Raw genomic sequence first — 23653 nt, forward strand, 5'->3', positions numbered from 1 at the left:
GAATCGGGGATGTCGGTTCCGCTCTCCCGAATAGGAGTCCAGTGCCTTGACACCTGCGTCGCCTCGCACGGTTGTTAGCCTTGAGTTACCGCTGTAACCGGTTCCTTTCTAGTGCTTCAAGGGGGCACTGGATAACAATACCACTCTGCACTGCACGAAATACGTTTCAAAGATACGAACTGAAGTCTGAAATGAGCTCTGGCGATACTGTAACGAGCTGCCTGTAGCGTAGCGAGCAACTTGAGACCTTGAATTCAAAGTGATGTTCTTATTTACTGGCGTGCGAGAGGACTGCATAGATACAGTAGGTACACAAAGAGAGAGTACTCGACGAAACACCTTGTTATGGTAAAAATCTTAGGCCATAGATGATACAGACAGCGCATTACGTTATTATGTTGAAATCACCATCTCATTCTTTTTTTTTTATTACTACAATGGTGAAATCTTGTGTTTGTTTGGCTGCACTGAAAGACATAAGATTCAACAGGCGAAGTTGTATAAAAAACACAAAAAAACTGCGAACACATTTTTCGAGATCAAGTCAGCGAGTTTACAGTGCTGAGACTAAGGAGCGACATCTTAACAACGGAATACGAATGGCCTTGTATTTGAGATTTTTTATTTGCGTCTAAATATTGCTGAATCATATGAAAAGGGTTATTCTATATATCTACCTCGTAAAACACGTGCGGGAGTTCCCTTGCTCTAAGAAGAGAAAATTTTAAGGAGACGTCTACATAATCTCGCCGGCCGTTGTGTCCGAGCGTTTCTAGGCGCTTCAGTCTGGAACCGCACCACCACTACGGTCGCAGGTTCGAATCCTGCCTCGGGCATGGATGTGTGTGATGTCCTTAGGTTAGTTAGGTTTAAGTAGTTGTAAGTTCTAGGGGACTGATGACCTCAGATGTTAAGTCCCATAGTGCTCAGAGCCATTTTTTTTTTAAAAAAAGAGCCGTCTACATAACGCAATGCAGCAAACATCTTTCAGAATCCTTGCAGAGATATTTCCACGAAATTGAAGTTAAGCTGTCAGATCAAAAACTCGACGAATGACGAATATTTTCAGACGACAGAACGTTAACATATAGCTCACTATAAATGCCTATGACAGAGGTTTTCTTTTCTTGATGTTCTTTCGGTATCTGTACTGGTTAAGCAGAAACCATAAAACATAAACGTTTATACTGCCCAAAATCCGGTTATTATGAATAAAAATGAATGTTATATCTTGTAAAAGCATAATAAACTATAAGGGGCGATCGAAATTTTTTCGTTGCTGCAGCGTATACGCAACGTAGCGCGACTTCGATGCAGCTACACAAGCACCAACATGCAACCAAAGGATTAGTGTGGCGTTCGTATCTTTCCGAGGTGCATGCGGTAAATGCGGATACGTGAACTATGGCGACATTATTACCAAATGCGTCAAAAGGGGGCCAATGTGCTGTTACGGTATTCGTTTCTTGACTGCCGAAGGACAAAGCGGCAGACATCCATCGGAGAGTGTAGAATGTGTATGGGGCAGCACGTTTGTCGAAAACCAAACGATGTGCAATGGTGCGACAAGTTCCGCTCGCAAGATGCACTTATATCGCAAATGTCGTAAAGCCGAAGTTACGCTACTCAAGTGGGAGACAATCGAGCACCCTCCTGGTAGTCTAGATCTCTTCCTGGACGATTATCACGCTTTGTTCCGCAACAAACGCCTTGAATTGTCGACAATTCCTGTAGGACGAAGATGGGCAGCAAGCAGTTACACACTTCTTCACGCATCAGTACACGGCTGAAGCGGCAGGACAAGGTGTTTTACCAAACGGATATCTTCGACCTGGTGTGTTGGTGGGACGACTGACTCACTGGTAACAACGACTTTGCCTGATTGGCATACCGATTCTGTTCTGTAAGGCTTTCGAACGGAAATTGTTTGATCGCACCTTATATTTCGCACTTATTGTTGAGAAACTATCAGGCAACATAATGCTCCCGTCCAGGCATATATTTCGATTTCTACTTCTGTGGAACCGGTGAACTAAATGACTCACACTGCAACATAAACGGGCATTCACTGAAGAACTGTGATTCTGTCATTTGTAAAAAGAAAAAAAAAAGCTGTCAGTACGATGTTTAAAACTATTTGTGAGCGGGTACATGTAAAAACTATAACTATCGCAGTAGTGTTTGAAATTCCGGATAGGTATAATAGACTATTACATGGTACTTACTAACAGAACGTGTCAAAAAAAAATGTGTGTGAAATCTTATGGGACTTAACTGCTAAGGTCATCAGTCCCTAAGCATACACACTACTTAACCTAAATTATCCTAACGACAAACACACACACACACATGCCCGAGGGAGGACTCGAACCTCCGCCGGGACCAGAACGTGTCGTTCAGTTGTTAAAAACGTCGCTTGGTTTCAGCTGTTCAGAGTGGTTCAAATGGCTCTGAGCACTATGGGACTTAACTTCTGAGGTCATCGGTCTCGTAGAACTTAGAACTACTTAAACCTAACTAACCTAAGGACATCACACACATCCATGCCCGAGGCAGGATTAGAACCTGCGACCGTAGCGGTGGCGCGGTTCCAGACTGAAGCGCCTAGAACCGCTCGGCCAGCCCGGCCGGCGATTTCAGCTGTAACCGGGAAAAATTGCAAATGTCGACTACACTTGTCACAGTGCGTAATGACAGAAGCTCGGCTTTTTACTCGTCGTGAAGTGCCTTACATGTTGGTTTCAAACCTCAACGCAACACAGACAGTAAGGGCCGTGTGCCGCCTGTATCCACCATCACTAGTCCCCATCCGTGTCATCCATGCTTGCTAATTTCAGATTCCCGCTGGAGGTGGAACGAAATTTGCCTCCGCACTGAAGGTTGTGGGTTCATAGCCCATCAAAACGAATCAGTTATATGAATGCGCCATGAAAGAACAGACGCCACGCATTCATATAATTTCATTTAGTATTGCGATGAGGCATTTTTCGGTCAGCATAACCCTCTTTAGTTCGCCAAAATCGTGATGATTGCACTGTTTTCCCTTAACTACTTGATCGTTGTATGAAGGATGTTCAAAGGTTCAGTGGCTGTTTTCACAAAAAGAGCAGTCTAGCGATATATCGTCATACGCCTTTAAAAGTAGATGGGAATGACCGAAGAGGCGGATGAAATGTCTCAGTATCTGTTACGCAATCACATAATCTTCGGGTACCACAAATTTTTTTCTTTTTTGCTATGAAACGACATTACACTGCTGTGCAAGAAGAATTTGAAGATATAATTAAGAGTCACAGAGCAAAATAATTACAATGAGCAGCAGACGGGATTCGTTGCTTTGTATATGAAGAAGGACTTTATGCTAAATTTGCAGGGGAGGAGCATGTGATACGAGTAGCAAAAGTCAAGGGGCACGCCTAGTAGATTTTTCGATTTAAAAACCTCTATTATCGAATTTGTGAAAGGAAACGCACTGCAATAAAGAAAATTAGAACATCCGGAATGGACTGCAAACCTCACATTTCAAGCGGACTTGACTGCGAGATGCCCAGAGTTAGACATTTCAACGTGAGAAACAACTCGTTTCTAATTTTATGGGAATGCACTTGAAAAGAAAATCGCATTGTAGAAGTGACAAATCCTCACAAACACAGCCCAGTTCCTTATACTCATTGGCGTTAAAGAAAACGCAAGGGTCGAATAAATCATTTTGCACTTGAAAGAATTTCAAGGGTAGTTTTATAAAGGTTTGCCAACGGCCTTGCCGCAGTGGTAACACCGGTTCCCGTCAGATCACCGAAGTTAAGAGGTGTCGGGCTGGGCTAGCACTTGGATGGGTGACCATCCGGTCTGCCGAGCGCTGTTGGCAAGCGGGGTGCACTCAGCCCTTGTGAGGCAAGCTGAGAAGCTACTTGGTTAAGAAGTAGCAGCTCCGGTCTCGGAAACCGACATACGACTGGGAGAGCGGTGTGCTGACCACATGCCCCTCCATATCCGCATCCAATGACGCCTGTGGGCTGAGGATGACACGGAGGCCTTTGACACCTTGACACCTTTGGGCCTTCATAGTCTGTGTGGGAGGAGTTTTCTAAAGGTTTGAGGACACTGTCAACCTTACATCTGTTTTCGAGACCATTTTTCGTTTCATTTGAAAGCATCCCTTTGCCTGTGCGTATGTAACTGACTGATCTGCAATAGAATTACCTTTTTAAAGACAAATCCTTTAACGTTAAAGCTGTCCAGGACGGCTCCATCGTTATTCTGAGGGAATGTTTCCACGTCCCCATAATAAGGTTATAAAAGTGTTACAATTTTTCGATCAACATATCTGAGTGAAAGACCTTTTTCGATTATGAAATTAAATTAATGACGATTACGTCGTAACCTGAGTGTGAAAATCTGTGAAACTGTCTGCGTCTGACTGTATGCCGACGGTTTGCCCGATTAAAATTATGTCTTTCAGAAAAATAATTAAATAATACTGAAAATATGTATTGTTTGTGATGTATGTTGTTGAGAATTGTGAAATGTAAAACCATGTCGTATGCAGTGCGGCTGCATTCCCTTTCAAATGCTGCGCATTCGCAATTTCCCCATCTTCCCCTTCCTCACGCTCAAACAGCGTGCCGCGGTCGCAGTGGAAATGTGCAGCCACGCCACAGCTCGCGGGCGGAATATTTTGGCAGCCACTGGTCTATGGTACGACTGGCCTCACGCTACGGGTAAGTTTAGTACGCTCCCCGGTTGCTAAAGTCTGGGATCACACTTTATTAATAATTATAAAACAAAGTAATATCTCCAGTTACAGTTACATTTTCAGCAAGTACACCAAGTCGTTTCATCCATACATGAATTTTTTCATCATTACTAACTTTTCTACAAGAGCGTGTATATAATGTAAATGTCATGCTACTATAAACATAGCTAGGTCTACTTTGGGTCTTCTGATCAATACCACAGTGCCACGTCTTGTAGGCGATGACATCTCGATCGGCGAAAGATTCAAGTCCTGGAAGTGAGGCGTTATCACAAAGAACAATTGCTAGCGTGAACCAGATCACTCATATTCCGCAACCTGAATTCGTTTCATCGCAGTTTTGACAGAAGTTGCGGACAGAAGTTGCCTACCCTAACTAAATAACGTCGTGTGACGAGGGCCTGCCGACGGGTAGACCGCTCGCCTGGTGCAAGTCTTTCGATTTGACGCCACTTCGGCGACTTGCGCGACGATGGGGATGAAATGATGATTAGGACAACACAACACCCAGTCCCTGAGCGGAGAATTCCCAGCCGGGAATCGAACCCGGGCCCTGAGGCCGTCGCGGCCGTCGCGTTGACCACTCAGCTACTGGGGTCGAGCTGACCTAACTTGTTTGGTGGGAACTGGCCCATTTGCAGATGTCGGGAGTTTCCGTTCGGTTTATTCCACAACAGTGTTGTTCTGTTTGCTCTCGTGGAAGCTGTGTGGTAATTGCATTGACGTCAATCACGCAGCAGGTCCAGTGGCGCCGAGCTGCGCCGGGGCTTAGCCGGCGGTTCCGGCGCATCAGCTGTGCGGGCGCGGCGTCCTTGTACCCGCGTACGCAGGCAGGGCTGACCCACTGACTGGGAGCTGGCGTGCTCCCGGCTGCCTGTCCTTGGCAGACGAACGCCGTGCTTGCGCAACCCGCGCCGCCGGCTCGAAGCAGCTCAGCGCAGCTCTTCAGCAAACACTTCGCCACTCGCCGGTCAGCAGCGGATCAGCTGGCCGACTGTCAGCCGTCTCTGCGCCCGCCACACATATACAGGGTGGTCCATTGATCGTGACCGGGCCAAATATCTCACGAAATAAGCAACTAACGAAAAAACTACAAATAACGAAACTCGTCTAGCTTGAAGGGGGAAACCAGATGGCGCTATGGTTGGCCCGCTAGGTGGCGCTGCCATAGGTCAAACGGAAATGAACTGCGTTTTTCTAAATAGGAACCCCCATTTTTATTACATATTCGTGTAGTACGTAAAGAAACATGAATGTTTTAGTTGGACCACTTTTTTCGCTTTATGACAGATGGCGCTGTAATAGTCACAAACATATGGCTCACAATTTTAGACGAACAGTTGGTAACAGGTAGGTTTTTTAAAGTAAAATACAGAACGTAGGTACGTTTAAACATTTTATTTCAGCTGTTTCAATGTGATACATGTACCTTTGTGAACTTACCATTTCTGAGACCGCATGTTGTTACAGTGTGAATACCTGTAAATACCACATTAATGCAATAAATGCTCAAAATTATGTCCGTCAGTCTCAGTGCATTTGGCAATACGTGTAACGACATTCCTCTCAACAGCGAGTAGTTCGCCTTCCGTAATATTTGCACATGCATTGACAATGCGCTGGCCGGTCGCGGTGGCCGTGCGGTTCTAGGCGCTGCAGTCCGAAACCGTGAGACTGCTACGGTCGCAGGTTCGAATCCTGCCTCGAGCATGCATGTGTGTGGTGTCCTTAGGTTAGTTAGGTTTAGGTAGTTGTAAGTTCTAGGGGACTGATGACCTAAGATGTTAAGTCCCATAGTGCTCACAGCCATTTGAACCATTTGACAATGCGCTGACGCATGTTGTCAGGCGTTGTCGGTGGATCACGATAGCAAATATCCTTCAACTTTCCCCACAGAAAGAAATCCGGGGACGTCAGATACGGTGAACGTGCGGGCCAATCCACCTGTCATGAAATATGCTATTCAATACCGCTTCAACCGTACGCGAGCTATGTGCTGGACATCCATCATGTTGGAAGTACATCGCCGTTCTGTCATGCAGTGAAACATCTTGTAGTAATATCGGCAGAACATTATCCTTCGCCGGCCGAAGTGGCCGCGCGGTTCTGGCGCTGCAGTCTGGAACCGCGAGACCGCTACGGTCGCGGGTTCGAATCCTGCTTCGGGCATGGATGTGTGTGATGTCCTTAGGTTGGTTAGGTTTAACTAGTTCTAAGTTGTAGGGGACTAATGACCTCAGCAGTTGAGTCCCACAGTGCTCAGAGCCATTTGAACCATTTTTTTGAACATTATCCTTCCTCCCATAATGCCGCACCATACATTAACCAGCCAAGGTTGCTGATGTTCCACTTGTCGCAGCCATCGTGGATTTTCCGTTGCCCAACAGTGCATATTATGCCCGTTTACGTTACCGGTGTTGGTGAATGACGCTTCGTCGCTAAATAGAACGCGTGCAAAAAATCTGTCATCGTCCCGTAATTTCTCTTGTGCCCAGTGGCAGAACTGTACACGACGTTCAAAGTCGTCGCTATGCAATTCCTGGTGCATAGAAATATGGTACGGGTGCAATCGATGTTGATGTAGCATTCTCAACACCGACGTTTTTGAGATTCCGGATTCTCGCGCAATTTGTCGGTTACTGATGTGCGGATTAGCCGCGACAGCAGTTAAAACACCTACTTGGGCATCATCATTTGTTGCAGGTCGTGGTTGACGTTTCAAATGTGGCTGAACACTTCCTGCTTCCTTAAATAACTATCCGGCGAACGGTCCGGACACTTGGATGGTGTCCTCCAGGATACCGAGCAGCATACAGAGCACACGCCCGTTAGGCATTTAGATCACAATAGCCATACATCAGCACGATATCGACCTTTCCCCATTTTAACACGGGTAATGTATCACGAAGCAAATACCGTCCGCACTGGCGGAATGTTATGTGATACCACGTACTTATACGTTTGTGATTATTACAGTGACATCTATCACAAAGCGAAAAAAGTGGTCCAACTAAATGATTCATATTTCTTTACGTACTACACGAATATGTAATAAAAAATGAGGGTTCATATTTTAAAAAAACAGTTGATATCCGTTTGGCCTATGGCAGCGCCATCTAACGGGCCAATGATAGCGCCACCCGGTTTCCCACTTGAAGCTAGACGAGTTTAGTTCTCTGGAGTTTTTTCGTTTGATGCTCATTTCGTGAGATATTTGGTCCGGTCACTATTAATGGACCACCCTGTATACTTGAACTCCAGCAACTGCGAGACGCACTCCTTGTCGGTGAGGGACAAAAAAGAAGGTGGAATCAGCCACTTTTTATGCCCCGATTTGAATCTGTCCGGACATATCCGTGAACTTTCGGGGAGGTCGTGTAAAGAGTCGTAAAGAAGAGTTAAGAGAGACACTAACATGGTGACCGTACGTACTCGTAATCATTGATTTCGTCCCAGTTTATTGTATATAAGGGCTTGGCCAGAAATTAAATTGAAGCTCCAGGCCAAATGTTTAGAAAAAAAACTCGGATAAGTGCGAGTAGGACAAGCGCACCTAGGGTTCCGTACAAACTTGATTATGTATAGAGGGGTGTTTCATAAGTGATGGTCAATAATTCACAAATGGAAAGTACATGTTGAAAGTAACTAAATGCTCCAGTAAACATCCTCCCACAAATCTATCGTTGTCAAGATACAATACATCTTTTGTTGTTATTCATCAGTGTCTAGCAGTCCGCAGCTCCTGGTCTTGTGCTAGCGTTCTCGCTTCCCGCGCACGGGGTCCCGGGTTCGATTCCCGGTGGGGTCAGGGATTTTCTCTGCCTCGTGATGACTGGGTGTTGTGTGTTCTTCATCATCATTGACTCACAAGTCGCCGCAGTGGCGTCAACTAAAAAGGACTTTCAATACGGCGGCCGAACTTCCCCGCATGGGGCCTCCCGGCCAACAATGCCATGTTGTTGTTGTTGTTGTGGTCTTCAGTCCTGAGACTGGTTTGATGCAGCTCTCCATGCTGCCCTATCCTGTGCAGGCTTCTTCATCTCCCGGTACTTACTGCAACCTACATCCTTCTGAATCTGCTTAGTGTATTCATCTCTTGGTCTCCCTCTACGATTTGTACCCTCCATGCTGCCCTCCAATGCTAAAGTTGTGATCCCTTGATGCCTCAGAACATGTCCTACCAACCAATCCCTTCTTCTAGTCAAGTTGTGCCACAAACTCTTCTTCTCCCCAATTCTATTCAATACTTCATCATTAGTTATGTGATCTACCCATCTAATCTTCAGCATTCTTCTGCAGCACCACATTTCGAAAGCTTCTATTCTCTTCTTGTCCAAACTATTTATTGTCCATGTTTCACTTCCATACATGGCTACACTCCATACACATACTTTCAGAAACGACTTCCTGACACTTAAAAAAATGGTTCAAATGGCTCTGAGCACTATGGGATTCAACAGCTGTGGTCATAAGTCCCCTAGAACTTAGAACTACTTAAACCTAACTAACCTAAGGACATCACACACATCCATGCCCGAGGCAGGATTCGAACCTGCGACCGTAGCAGTCGCGCGGGTCCGGACTGCGCGCCTAGAACCGCGAGACCACCGCAGCAGGCTCCTGACACTTAAATCTATACTAGATGTTAACAAATTTCTCTTCTTCAGAAACACATTTCTTGCCATTGCCAGTCTACATTTTATATCTTCTCTACTTCGACCATCATCAGTTATTTTGCTCCCCAAATAGCAAAACTCCTTTACTACTTTAAGTGTCTCATTTCCTAATCTAATTCCCTCAGCATCACCCGACTTAATTCGACTACATTCCATTATCCTCGTTTTGCTTTTGTTGATGTTCATCTTATAGCCTCCTTTCAAGACACTGTCCATTCCGTTCAGCTGCTCTTCCAAGTCCTTTGCTGTCTCTGACAGAATTACAATGTCATCACCGAACCTCAAAGTTTTTATTTCTTCTCCATGGATTTTAATACCTACTCCGAATTTTTCTTTTGTTTCCTTTACTGCTTGCTCAATATACAGATTGAATAACAGCGGGGAGAGGCTACAACCCTGTCTCACTCCCTTCGCAACCACTGCTTCCCTTTCATGCCCCTCAACTGTTATAACTGCCATCTGGTTTCTGTACAAATTGTAAATAGCCTTTCGCTCCCTGTATTTTACCCCTGCCACCTTTATAATTTGAAAGAGAATATTCCAGTCAACATTGTCAAAAGCTTTCTCTAAGTCTACAAATGCTAGAAACGTAGGTTTGCCTTTCCTTAATCTTTCTTCTAAGATAAGTCGTAAGGTCTGTATTGCCTCACGTGTTCCAATATTTCTACGGAATCCAAACTGATCTTCCCCGTGGTCGGCTTCTACCAGTTTTTCCATTCTTCTGTAAAGAATTCGTGTTAGTATTTTGCAGCTGTGACTTATTAAACTGATAGTTCGGTAATTTTCACATCGGTCAACGCCTGCTTTCTTTGGGATTGGAACTATTATATTCTTCTTGAAGTCTGAGGGTATTTCGCCTGTCTCATACATCTTCCTCACCAGATTGTAGAGTTTTGTTAGGTCTGACTCTCCCAAGGCTGTCAGTAATTCTAATGGAATGTTCTCTACTCCTGGGGCCATGTTTCGACTTAGGTCTTTCAGTGCACTGTCAAACTCTTCACGCAGTATCATATCTCCCATTTCATCTTCATCTACATCCTCTTCCATTTCCATAATATTGTCCTCAAGTACATCGCCCTTGTATAGACCCTCTATATACTCCTTCTACCTTTCTGCTTTACCTTCTTTGCTTAGAACTGGGTTTCCATCTGAGCTCTTGATATTCATACAAGTGGTTCTCTTTTCTGCAAAGGTCTCTTTAATTTTCATGTGGGCAGTATTGCCATACGATCATTTTATTTCAGTGTCTAGGAACAAATGGCATATCTAAACGTTAAGGTAGGTGTTCCATGCGTCTGAATGCAACATTGAACTTGTCTCTGAAATGAGTTGCGAATCCTCTCAGGTAATCGAGAGGAATACTGTAAATGCTGGAAGGCTGCTTCAATCCGTAAGCCTAATTCCTCGAGAGAGTTGACCTCGTTAGCGCAGACTCAGCTTTTGACATGACCCCCCACCCAGAAATTCATACGTCCGAGTCATTAGCCGGCGCACTCGTAAATGAAAATGTGCTGTAGCCCCGTCATGGACGAACCACATGTCTAAGCGTTGGTTCAGTGGGAAACCATATATACTGCTTTACGGTTAGTCTCTGTCGTAGGAAGTGGGGTCCAGTTACGCGGTCTCCGAGCAGTCCTGCCCAGACGTTGAACGAAAACGTTGTTGATGTCGTGACACGTGTACCAAATGTGACAGTTATGGTAGCTAAAATTACCATCACGGGTAAATCCAGCTTCATCCGTAAACAGAACATTGCTTTCAAACAGGGAATTCAGGGTAAACTGTTGTTGCGCCAATCGGCAGAAATTCTCTCTAGGAGGGAAGTCTGCAATGTTGACGGCTTGCACTCGCTGGAGATCATATGGCTACAGTTTTTGGCGATGCAAAACCCGCCACACACTGCGTTGTCTCAGGACACGCTCTTGGGTAGCAATCCTCCTTGTTGAAGTACCCGGACGTTCGTGTACAATGCGTAACACCCTTTCCCCAACATCGGGTGTTACTGATCTGGGTCGATCTTCTCGTTCATGGTGTGCGAAACCATGGGACCGAGTCGCTACCCACAAACATTTTTAATTTTCTCAGTGATTCACTGTTTCGTCGGATCTTGGTAGAACATTTTATACACTGTGAATGAAAACGCACACCTCAATCGTGTAACATTGTACAATGTTTATTATTTATTCTACAAATCGTTTTCGGCTGTAATGCTATCAGCAAGTTGAAAATGATGGCGTAACAGCGTAAAACCGGTGAAATGAACATTACTGGAAAGAGTCTTTGATGAAATTTAATTGTTGATACTTCTGAAGAAAGAGTACAACGTTTTATCATAATCTGAACACAGCAGCTTTGCTCTGTGAATTATTAAAGATAAAGAGGCCTTTAATTATTCACATTATACTAAGGAGAGAATACGCTACCAGTGGAAGACGGTACTATCACAAATAATGGGCCGGTCCATCTCAGATTCCGTAAATAGCCTAAAGTGATTAATGATTGAAGGATCACAGCCGATTGCCTTTCCCTACTCGAGCTTGTCCGACTCTGAGTACTTGGTCGTCTACGGATGTTAAACCCGTATCTTCCCAATTCTGACAGTAAATATGAGGATCTGCAGAGGAGGTTCTGCTGCGAAATATTTTTAAGTCCTTTAAATATCATTTTTGTGGCAATTCAAAGACAAAATACACTGAAACGCCAAGGAAACTGGTATATGCATGCGTTTTCAAATACAGAGATACATAAACAGCAGAATACGGCGCCCGGTCGGCAACGCCTATATATGACAAGTGTGTGGCGCAGTTGTTACATCGGTTACTGCTGCTACAATGGCAGGCTATCAAGATGTGAGTGAGTATGAACGTGGTGTTACAGTCGGCGCACGAGCGATGGGACACAGCATCACCGAGGTAGCGATGAAAAGGGGATTTTCCCGTAAGACCATTTCAAGAGTGTAGCGTGAATATCAGGAATCCGACAAAACATCAAATCTCCGATATCGCTGAGGCCGGAAAGAGGTCCTGCAAGAACGGGACCAACGAGAGAATCGTTTAACGTGACAGAAGTGAAACCCTTCCACAAATTGCTGCAGATTTCAGTGCTGAGACATCAACAAGTGTCAGCGTGCCGTCCATCCAATGAAACATAATCGATATGGGCTTTCGGAATCGAAGACCCATTTGTATCCTTAATAACTGCACGACAAAAAACTTTATTCCTCGCCTGGGCCCGTCAACACCGACACTGGAATGTTGATGACTGGAAACGTGTTGCCTGGTCGGAAGAGTCTCGTTTCAAATTATATGGACCGAATGGACGTGTGCGGGTATGGAGACAACCTCATCAGTCCATGGATCCTGCATGTCAGCAGGGACTGTTCACGCTGGTGGAGGCTCTGTAATGGTGTGGGGCCGTGTGCAGTTGGAGTGATATGGGACCCCTGATACGTTTAGATACGACTCTGGGAGGTGACACGTACGTAAGCATCTTGTCTGACCACCTGCATCCATTCATGTCCATTACGCATTCAGATGCACTTGGGCAGTTCCAGCAGAACAATGCGAGACCCTACACGTCCAGAACTACTACAGAGTGGCTCCAGAAACACTCTTTTGAGCTTAAACACTTCCGCTGACCACCAAACTCCCCAGTCATAAACATTGTTGAGCTTATCTGGGATGCCTTGCAATGTGCTGTTCAGAAGGGATCTCCACCCTCTCGTATTCTTACGGACTTATGGACAGCACTGCAGGATTCATGGTGTCAATTCCCTCTAGCATTACTTAAGACATAAGTGAAGTCCATGCTACGTCGTGTTGGGGCACTTCTGCGTGCTCGCGGAGGACCTACACGATATTAGGGAGGTGTACCAGTTTCTCTGGCTCTTCATTGTAAAACCAACATCTCACTCACGGACATGTCACACTTAGTTCTTACGTGTATGGATAGGGAATTGAAACACATGATCCAATAAAACTTACCCTGTACCACATAATTTGATTTGATTTTTAAAGTATTGATGTATAGACGACAACTAGTCCCCACAGTCAAGTAATTTTATGAACCAGTACTTCTTTTCAGTCTTCAGTGCTCAATAGACATTTTCGTCTGTGCGTTATGGACTAGCAGACCTAAGAGAAAACGTTGCGGCGGAGAAGAGCTCTGCGCTGCTATCTTGTGACTGTTTATGGGATGAAACTTTCTCTCTGCGGCAGAGGTTATGCTGTAAAGAAAGTTGCTGACAGATTAACACTGTCTGTGGGACAGTTGCCCGAACCCGGACGTTAGCCTTTTGAGGGCAACGCTCTAGCAACGGACATAGCCGAGAACACCTAATGACTCGCCGTAGAGCTCCAGTTTTCCTACTATCTCTTCTTCGCTTCCAAAGTTAGCGTTGTTTTTGTGTTGTCGTCGACCAGTACAGGATGAAAGAGAAGGACAGAGTGGAATAACGCAGCTAGGTACTATCAGCATCGTTGCTTGAGAAGCGGAGATAAATTTCCCCACGCGTTACGCGTTTCAGCACTGGGGACAGGACGGAGAGAAATGGTAGGTATCCAAACTGCTGCCGCACAACCGAATTCTGCTGAGAAAAAGTTCCTCCACCACCACAGAAACAGTTTCGCCAGGTCAAGTCACGCCACCGCAGCACCGCAATTCGGCGACCTCGAACACAGAAGCGGGTCAGCCTGGACTGCAATGCAGTCATTCGACCGGAAGCGACATGGCCAGCATTCGGAATATCGTTAGCAACCTAAAACACAGGAAAGACCTGAAATTGGACCAATGGAATGAAATTAGAAAGCCGTTTATACTTCCGTGACTATAAGTACAACCTGTCTATCTGTCTTTGCCCCACAACTCACCTTATGGTGTGTGACGGAGGGTACTTTGTGAACCACTGTGATTCTTCCCCTTCCCTGATCCTGTCGCGAATTGTGCGCGGGAAAAACCACTACTGTCAAGCCTCCGTGAGAGATCGAATATCTCTAATTTTAAATTGATGGTGTTTTCACGAGATATATGTAGGAGGAAGCAATACATTGGTTGACACTGCTAGGAAAGCACGCTCACAGATATGTAACAGAAAACCATACCGTAATGCACAACGCCCATCATGTAAGGTCTTCCACTTGAGCTGAATGCTCATCTCTGGACGTTTTCCCTCTTTCTGTGCGAACTTTTCTTTGGATCCTCTATGTTTCATGTATCAATCCTATCTGGTCCGGGTCCCAGACTGGCGAGTAACATTGAAATATTCGGCAGAACGAGGGTTTTGTAGAGTGCCTGTTTTGCGGGTGGGCTCCGCTCCACCAATCTTCCAATGAATCTCATTCTGGCGTCTACCTTAACAACGATTAATTTTATATGGCCGTTCCTCTTTAAATCGGTCCGCATTCCGAGATGTTTAATGAACTGTGACTGCTTACATTGATTCTTCGGCTACTACACAACCGTACAATAACGTCTTCATATCGGCAGCTATAATTTCAACTTATACTCGTATTTTACTTTCTTCATGAGGGATGGAGTGTCTGCACGCGTGCATGGACGTACGTGCTACTGACCGAGAGCATTTAATGCAGACCCAAACAGCGACTGAATGTTCAAAAATCGTGTAAAGCCGAATTTACTCGTGTTAGGTCACAGAAAACGACTGTGGTACTCTCTAATTTTATAGGTCATTTCAGTCACTCAAAGAAACATGAATTATGATACTCTAAACGGGACTTCAAGACTATATACAAATGACGTGAATAAGAACATACTGCCCTCACTTTCTTTTCAGTCATTAGAAGCAGAATGCGGAGGAATATTATGCTGCCGGTTTTCAAATGTAGTGAATTTTCAGTTGACACATGAGGACCGAATATACACCGTTGTCGTCGCCATACTCCCGACAAGTCGAGGAAGTTACCAACTCGTGTTCCTCGAACCGCAGTTGGCTAGGGTTGCAACTTCTCTATGCATGACGGCGATGGGCTGGCGGAGACCATAGGAAAGAGCAACTGGGATAGCGAAGTCACCTAGGAAGCTCAAGTACCACCTACTAGCATCTGAAGTCAGATAGATCCGAAGGCAACATTTTTCTTTATTAACGAAAGTGTTTCACAGTTAGGGCCAATATCACTGTTTGTTGGTATGTTGCTTAGATTTTTTTATTAATGAACGTGTTCCGAGGTGAAAAACATCATCATCATCATCATCATCATCATCATCATCATCGGGTGATTGCGGAAATATAAAAACGCGTAGTTCACGTACATTGCGATTTTTCTGCGGTGTCACTGCCTTGTTGTGTGCTGACAACACCTGAAGTGAAAGAGAACCACAATCATCATCTTTAAATGTTGTAATACTTCTTAATTACCTCGCTCGCAAGAAAATAGAGAAATTCCACGTTATGTGAGAAAGATACAATTTCTTCATTTTCGCTTTAACTAAAAATGTTTCAGCAGCTTTTGTGGTACCTCTAATCGGTCTTTGTTTATCATTCATAAAGCTATCAGTTACCCTGTGCTAGTAGATTTCATACACTGATGAGCCAAAAGATTATGAGTAACGCCCACCGAGAGATTGAGCGCCGCTTGGTGGTCATGTGGGCACGTGGTGTCGTAAGGAAAGTATGAAGGTGTAAGTAAATTCCCTCTGAAAACTTTCAGGACAGGTTCCTTACACTAAAACAAGAAAAAAATGTTTAGTAAACATGGCATCTGAAATGCATACCTTAAGAGCTATGAGCACTTGTTCATGAAATAGATATCTTCTACTGCAAGCGCTTTGCTTTCCACATTTTGGGAGGTGACAGTGTGGATCAAAAGAATAAAATAATACATACCTTAAGAGCTATTAGCACTTGTACAATAGAAAAGATGTATACCTCTGTAGCGAAGATGAATAAGCGCTCATAGCCCTTAAGGTTTGTTTTTTGGAGCCCATGTTTGGTGGAAATTTTTTTTCTTGTTTTGGTCCATACTATCTCCTCCCAAAATACGGAAAGCAAAGAGGCTGCAGTAGAAGTGATGTGTTTCACGCTATCGAAGATGAGGCAGTTGCTTACAGCTCTAAAGATATGCATATTAAAGCTCCTGTTTACTATGCTTTTTTCTTGTTTTGGCGTAAAGAACCCTTCCTCAGAGTCTGGAAACAGAATTTACTTACACCCTATACAAGCGGAACATCGACGAACGGTAATCTTTTCAGCGAAGATACGGGCCAAAAATGGGGAAAAATCTAATGACATGCGCAACTTTGAGAAAGTGCAGATTGTTATGACCACAGCACTTGGGCATAACCAATTAGAAAACGGAGAAGCTGGTCGGCTGTTTGTGTGATACTGTCACGAGCATCTGTGGAATGTGGTTGAAGGAGGTGAAACCACGAATAGGCGACAGGGGGTTGGACGACCACGCCCCGTTACAGAACGTGGCGGTCCGAGCCCTTTATTTACTGAAAAACAAGAAAGGATAGACGGTGGTCTGTGGTAGATTGGAAGATAGAGCGCAGTGCTGCTGCAGGTGTAAGAGTTTCGGACCACACCATTCAGCACACGTTGCTGAACACTGGGCTCCACAGCAGACGGCCCCAACGTGGTCCCATATCGACCAAACTTTTCGTCAATCATCGAGACCGGACCTCGGATCAATGGAAAAACGTGTCGTTCGGTCGGGTGAATCGCATTCCTTATTATTCTAGGAAGATGGTTGTTTCCGGATTTAGTGGCATTCAGAAGAGCAGCTGCTCGAAACATGCACGGACGCAGGCCGATGGGGGGTAGTATTATGCCATTGGGGACAGTCACTTAGGCTTCTGTGCCACCTGTAGTAGTAATCGAAGGCACCATAACAGCTGCGGACTTCGTGAACGCTGTTGCGGACCACTTGCGTCCCTCCATGCTTGATAACTTTCCCGACGGCGATGACATCCTCCGGCATGATAACTGGACGTTGATTTATTTGGACACGAAATTTGCCTGATCTGATTCCGGTGGAGCACATCTGGGGAGCTGTCGGACGCCAGCTCTGCGTCCAGAAACCCCTGACCTGCAATCCACGTGTATTATGTGGCCTGCGCGTGGAGATGTGGTGTCACATAGCTTCAGAAGCCTATCGAGGACTTCTCGAACCCGTGTCACGCGATATCGATGCTGTATTACATTTGAAAGGAAGACTATCTCGTTACCAATCAGATGGTGATAATGATTTGGCTGATTAGCGTATATTTCGTTAGAGTTGCGCTCTATCAGAACTGTGCTTCGGTAGTCTTGGTACACTACATAAATGATGTAGTAAATGAGAGGATTATCGGTTGTATTAGTAGCATTGCTAGGGAAAGGAACATAAATGTATGTGTGAGAGGTAAACTCGAGCCGACGACTTCTCTTTGCTTTTTTGTTTTGTTTGTTAATGTTTTGCTCATAATTAGAACGGCACATCGTTGAACGTTAGATCATTGTCTATTTTACACAATATAAATTGCATTATATAAGTAATAAAATCAGAGAGGGAGAACAAGAGATGAATACATTAAGCAGATTCAGGAGGATGTAAGTTGCAGTAGGTACTGGGAGATGAAGAAGCTTGCACAGGATAGAGTAGCATGGAGAGCTGCATCAAACAAGTCTCAGTACTGAAGACCTCAACTACAACAAGTAATAAAAAGAAGCTGATCGAATAAGTTCCTTTTTATGTGACCAAAGCAATTACTTTTCACTCTAGTGTAGTTTACATGCACAAACATAAAAAAATATATAATTATTGTTGTTATTTTGTGCTCAATAGAAGGTTTCATCATGACCAAACGCAAGAGTTTACTGTTGTTATTGATAAGTTTAAAGTTCTTTATGAATAACAGAAACATGGTTTAATAAGCTCGATGAAGTATTGAAGCAACGTTTGATATGTTTTTGTTTTACGTTATTTTTAACTTTACCTTATTTTGAGGAAATTTCGATTTCTAGCACTATACGATAACTCTGTATAGTTTTCCATTTTTACTACAACATCAGTCTGTTTCACATCGCAAATCAACGATTTTCGAAAAAAACCTGAGTTAAACATCGACAATTTCAGTTTACCTAGAAATACTGTTTACTTTTAAGTAACAGACTGTAGAATAATTATGTTCGATAGGTTACCCGCTCCTCAAAAGATCGTCACTCAGTTCCTAGAGAGGTCACCCTTTCCCCTTTTTAGGGGAATTCGGTAAGACACTGATCGCTTACACAAAGAAAGCGATAGTTATGAGGTAATAACCCATAGGTATGCAACACATCCGACATATACGTAATGCGCGTACAAACGTAACAGAGCAAAGCTACTAGGAAAACAACCGTAGTCTACCCTTACTTACGATAGCCAACGGTGGTCCCAGATGCTACAATCTTGTTTTCTAACCACAGCACTCGCATTTTATTTACTTTATCACAAAATGCGCTAACCTGTCGGCAGCTAGCGTGTTATTGTTGCTACAGATCTGGGTTCTGTGACAAAAAAACACAACGATAGTAGGCAATGAAAACTCTGTAACTCCATTTTGTTAAATTTTACACGAGAAACAGAAACAGTTTCTTAAAGATAACATAAAGTGATACAGGTGAAGTTGCTATATATGTGTAACTATATAGTGGAAGCCTAATTATTGACAGATTAAAGAAATCCATGCACTTTCAAGTCTCTCTTTCATAATGGACTTACTGGTTACTGGGATTACGTGGTTTTCACGGACAGATGGAATTAAGAAGTTTTCATTGCCTACCATCGATAAAATGGATGTGTTATGGTTAAAAACAACAAGAAAATAACAGTTTTAACAAGTGTAAAAGTAACAGGGAAGATGACTACACCATCAAAAACTTGACGAGCTGTATGACGTGTGGTAGATACAAAGTTAACCAGCGCAAAATAAAAAAATGGCTCTGAGCACTATGGGACTCAACTGCTGAGGTCATTAGTCCCCTAGAACTTAGAACTAGTTAAACCTAACTAACCTAAGGACATCACAAACATCCATGCCCGAGGCAGGATTCGAACCTGCGACCGTAGCGGTCTTGCGGTTCCAGACTACAGCGCCTTTAACCGCACGGCCACTTCGGCCGGCCCAGCGCAAAATAACTGACAGCGTTATGAGAGAGAGAATGATAAACAAAATCCACCAAAGTTAGCAAAGAAAGCAATGAAACATGTTTGGTAAAGCAAAAATTGCGGAACAGCGTATCTTGCACAAGGGTAAATGTCTGCGAGGGAGAGTCGCATGTCTGAGGGAGTGTAACTCTACTCTTTCGCACAAGATTTGCTGCTTTACTCCAAGACAAAATAAAACAGGCAAACGAAAATCACTGTTTACTCAAAAAATATATTTTTCTTTGTTGTTGCATTTGCCTGTTGATGAAGTTTCTTACCTGCCAATGCTTTGCATTAGTAATGATCTAAGCTAGATACTAACAAACTGCGACTGGTAGGGGTTGGTATACAAAGTTAGTTATAACATCGGACACTGTAGAAAAATCTGGTAATCTGCCTCTAGTAGTTCGAAATGAGAGCGAAATTTCTTTTCTAGAGTAATCCATCGGTTGGCCAGCATACAGTGGGAACCTAAACTACACCGAGAAAATTATTGTTGTCCAGCGATATTTTCTGATTAATTAGGTCAAGTGGTCATGTGCTGTGTGTCTCATTTCGAGACAAATTTGTTCCATTCGCTTATGGCAATTGCTGTTGACGACAGTAATGTTCTTTACTCTTCGCTTTCAACCTTACATTCAGCGCTTCTTTGTTCTATCTCGAGTTCGTTTCTCCGGCACTGTTAGCTGCACTTTACCAACGCCACACATTAATATGGATAAGTTTAGTGATTGTCCACTATGCACCTCCTATACGCTTTCAGGAAATGAAATGGTAGAGCGGCAGACGATGCTACACTGAATCCTTGTAGTAGCGACGGCAACCACATACTGCACTTTTGCACCTATACAAGGGCGCCTATTGTGTGTTTTGTGTTGTACGTTCTGATGTCGTGAAGGCATTCTCAAAAATGGTTCAAATGGCTCTAAGCACTATGGGACTAAACGTCTGAGGTCATTAGTGTCCTAGACTTAGAACTACTTAAACCTGACTAACCTAAGGACATCACACACATCCATGCCCGAGGATGGATTCGAATCTGCGACCATAGCAGCCGCGTGGTTCCAGACTGAAGCGCCTAGAACCGCTCGGCCACAGCGGTCGGCGAAGGCATTTTCACAGAAACAAAGGTACTTAGGGTAACAAACCGAGTGGCCACCGGAGGCGAGGAGTCGCTTGCACCAACATATTCAGAAAATATTCCTGATCAACCTTTGGAACATTGTCGGTAGATTTCGGATCCACACTGTCGTCAGTACCCTTGCAGTTACAGCCCTGCTTGGCTTATATTCCTACCAGCGACCATCTGATGACCTGGTGGTCTCACATAGCGCCAGGCACTTAAGTGTGAATGGCAGAGCAATCATGTGAGTGAGATGTAAGCTGTAACTGACGGGTTTGAGTCGCGTCTCATCGTACCTCATCTGACAATGTTCTTCAAGGCACACATGTCTATAACTGTTTTGGAGGATTTTGTTACCATCGTGTGCCTTTGACATTTTGCATGTCGGAAGTTAATTGCCCCAGTGCTTTATAGCTTCTATAGGATATTCCACATTCACAGAGAAGAAGAAAATATTCAAGATTTCGTAGGCTCAATTCGCACTTGATATTACTCCCACCATGGACCACGAACCTTGTGGCGGTGGGTGGTGTGTGTGTCTCTACGATACAGACAGCCCTGCAGTAAGTGCAGCGACAACTGAAGGGTATCTCTGGAGAGGCTAGACTAATCTATAGTTCCTTAAATGGGGCAGCGGTCTTTTCAGTAGTTGCAGGGGGTACAGTCAGGATGATTGGCTTGATCAGTTCTTGTAACATTGGCCAACAAGGCCTTGCTGTGCTGGAAGTGCGATCGTTTGAAATCAAGGATAAACTATAGCCATTACCTTTACTGACGACATACACTTTAATATAGGGATTAACAATGATGTTTTTCGCTTGGGTAAAATATTGCGTGGTTAAAAAAGTCCCCATTCGGGTCTCCCAGTAGAGAATAGGCAGGTATATGTTATAATTGGTAAAAACTAATCTGATATTCTACGGGTTGGAGAATGGAATGCGAAAACTTTAATTGAGTTGATAGGTTAGGGAATCTAGAAAGAGAAATCGACAAGTTGAAAATAGACAAAGTGGAATTTAGTGAAGTGAGGTAATAGGCTGGCTGGTTCAAATGGCTCTGAGCACTATGGGACTCAACTGCTGTGGTCATAAGTCCCCTAGAACTTAGAACTACTTAAACCTAACTAACCTAAGGACAGAACACAACACCCAGCCATCACGAGGCAGAGAAAATCCCTGACCCCGCCGGGAATCGAACCCGGGAACCCGGGCGTGGGAAGCGAGAACGCTACCGCACGACCACGAGATGCGGGCGAGGTAATAGGAAGAGAGAACTTCCGATCAAGTGAGTATAAGGTTATTAACAAAATATCAAATACGGTTAAAATAGGAGTGGGTCTCATAATAACCAATAAAATAGAAATGCAGGTGAGCTGATATGATTAGCACAATGAGCGCATTACTACACCCAAGATAGACAAAAAGCCAGCACCCACTACAATAATACAAGTTTATATGCCTACTAGTTCCACAAATAATTGGGAGCAGATACGATGGGATAAAATAAATTATTCACAGTGTTAATGGAGATTAAAATGTAATTATGATTCCGGGCTGGAATTTGTTAGCAGGAGAAGAAAAAGAAGAAAAATAGAAGGAGAACATGGACTGGTGGAAAGGAATGAAAGTGTAAGGTGCCTAGTAGAATTTTGCACAGAGTATACTTTATATATTACGAATACTTGCTCTAAGGATTACGAAAAACATGCTGTTTACATGGAAGAGAGCTGGAGACATAGGAAGGTTTCAGATGAATTACGGTCCCCGGCGGATCAGTGTCGAGGTCCGGTGTGCCGGCCACTCTGTGGATGGTTTTTAAGGCGGTTTTCCATCTGCCTCGGCGAATGCGGGCTGGTTCCCCTTATTCCGCCATAGTTACACTATGTCGACGATTACTGCGCAAACACTGTCTCCACGTACACGTACACCACAATTACTCTACCACGCAAACATTGGAGTTACACTGGTCTGGTGTGAGACGTTCCCGGGGGGTGGGGGTGGGGGTTCATTGGGTCCGAACCGCACAATAACCCTGGGTTCAGTGTTGGGCGGCGGTGGGGTGAGTGGACTGCTGTAGCCTCTTGTGGAGTTGTGAACCACTGAGGGCTACGGCGGGAACGAAGCCTCCCCGTCGCTTCTAGGTCTCCCGCTGCATACAATAAAATACAAAACAAGAAAAGGATTTCGAAACTACATAAAAACTCCCTGGGGCAGATGTGGACTCTGGAATTAACATATTGGTTATGAACTGCAGATTAAAAGAGAAGAAGTTCCAGAAAGGTATGAAATTAAGGAGATGGGACTCGGATAAGTTGAAAGAGCTCCATGTTGTTGAGATGTTCAAGTGCAGCATTAGTAAAGTGAAACAGAGGAAAGGAACACAGTAAGAAATGAATGGTTACTCTGAGGCATGGTATAATTAAGGCATCAGAGGAACAACTGGGCTAACAGACAAGGTCCAATAGAAGTCCTTCGGTAACACACAAGGTACTAAATTTAATTGAGGTAGATATAGAAAATAGAAAATTGAACTAATGATGCAACCGAAAGTGAATACAGACGTTTGATGAGATTCACAGAAAGTGCTAAATATCGAAACAGCAGCTGATAGAGTACGAATGCTAAATTTTGGAAACATGCATGAGTGTGGAGAAGATACATGTTAGAATAACAAAATTAAAGAAAACTTTGAAGAAATGAACAGCAGCTGTATGAATATCAAAACGTCAAATGCAGGGAAGGTTAAATTTATAGAGGGGCTACAGAAATGAAAGGAACTTAAAGGCAAGATTATGAAAAGGAAGAGGAAGTGGATTAAGGTGAAAATGAGATACCATACTGTGAGAAGAGTGAAACAGAACAGAAGATCTTAATCAAAACAAGGCACCTGGAGTAGACGACATTCCCTCAGAATTACTGAGATCCTTAGGAAGACCTAACACGACAGAAATGAGTCACTTGATAAACAAGATATA

At 44.0% G+C, this 23653-nt stretch overlaps 1 pseudogene; it reads left to right on the forward strand.

The window, feature by feature from the left end:
- Positions 1 to 3750: 3750 nt before the first annotated feature.
- Positions 3751 to 3868, forward strand: LOC126237591 (5S ribosomal RNA; annotated as a pseudogene).
- The last annotated feature ends 19785 nt before the right edge of the window (positions 3869 to 23653 follow it).

Source organism: Schistocerca nitens, chromosome 2 (assembly GCF_023898315.1).
Source record: "Schistocerca nitens isolate TAMUIC-IGC-003100 chromosome 2, iqSchNite1.1, whole genome shotgun sequence".
NCBI lineage: Eukaryota > Metazoa > Arthropoda > Insecta > Orthoptera > Acrididae > Schistocerca > Schistocerca nitens.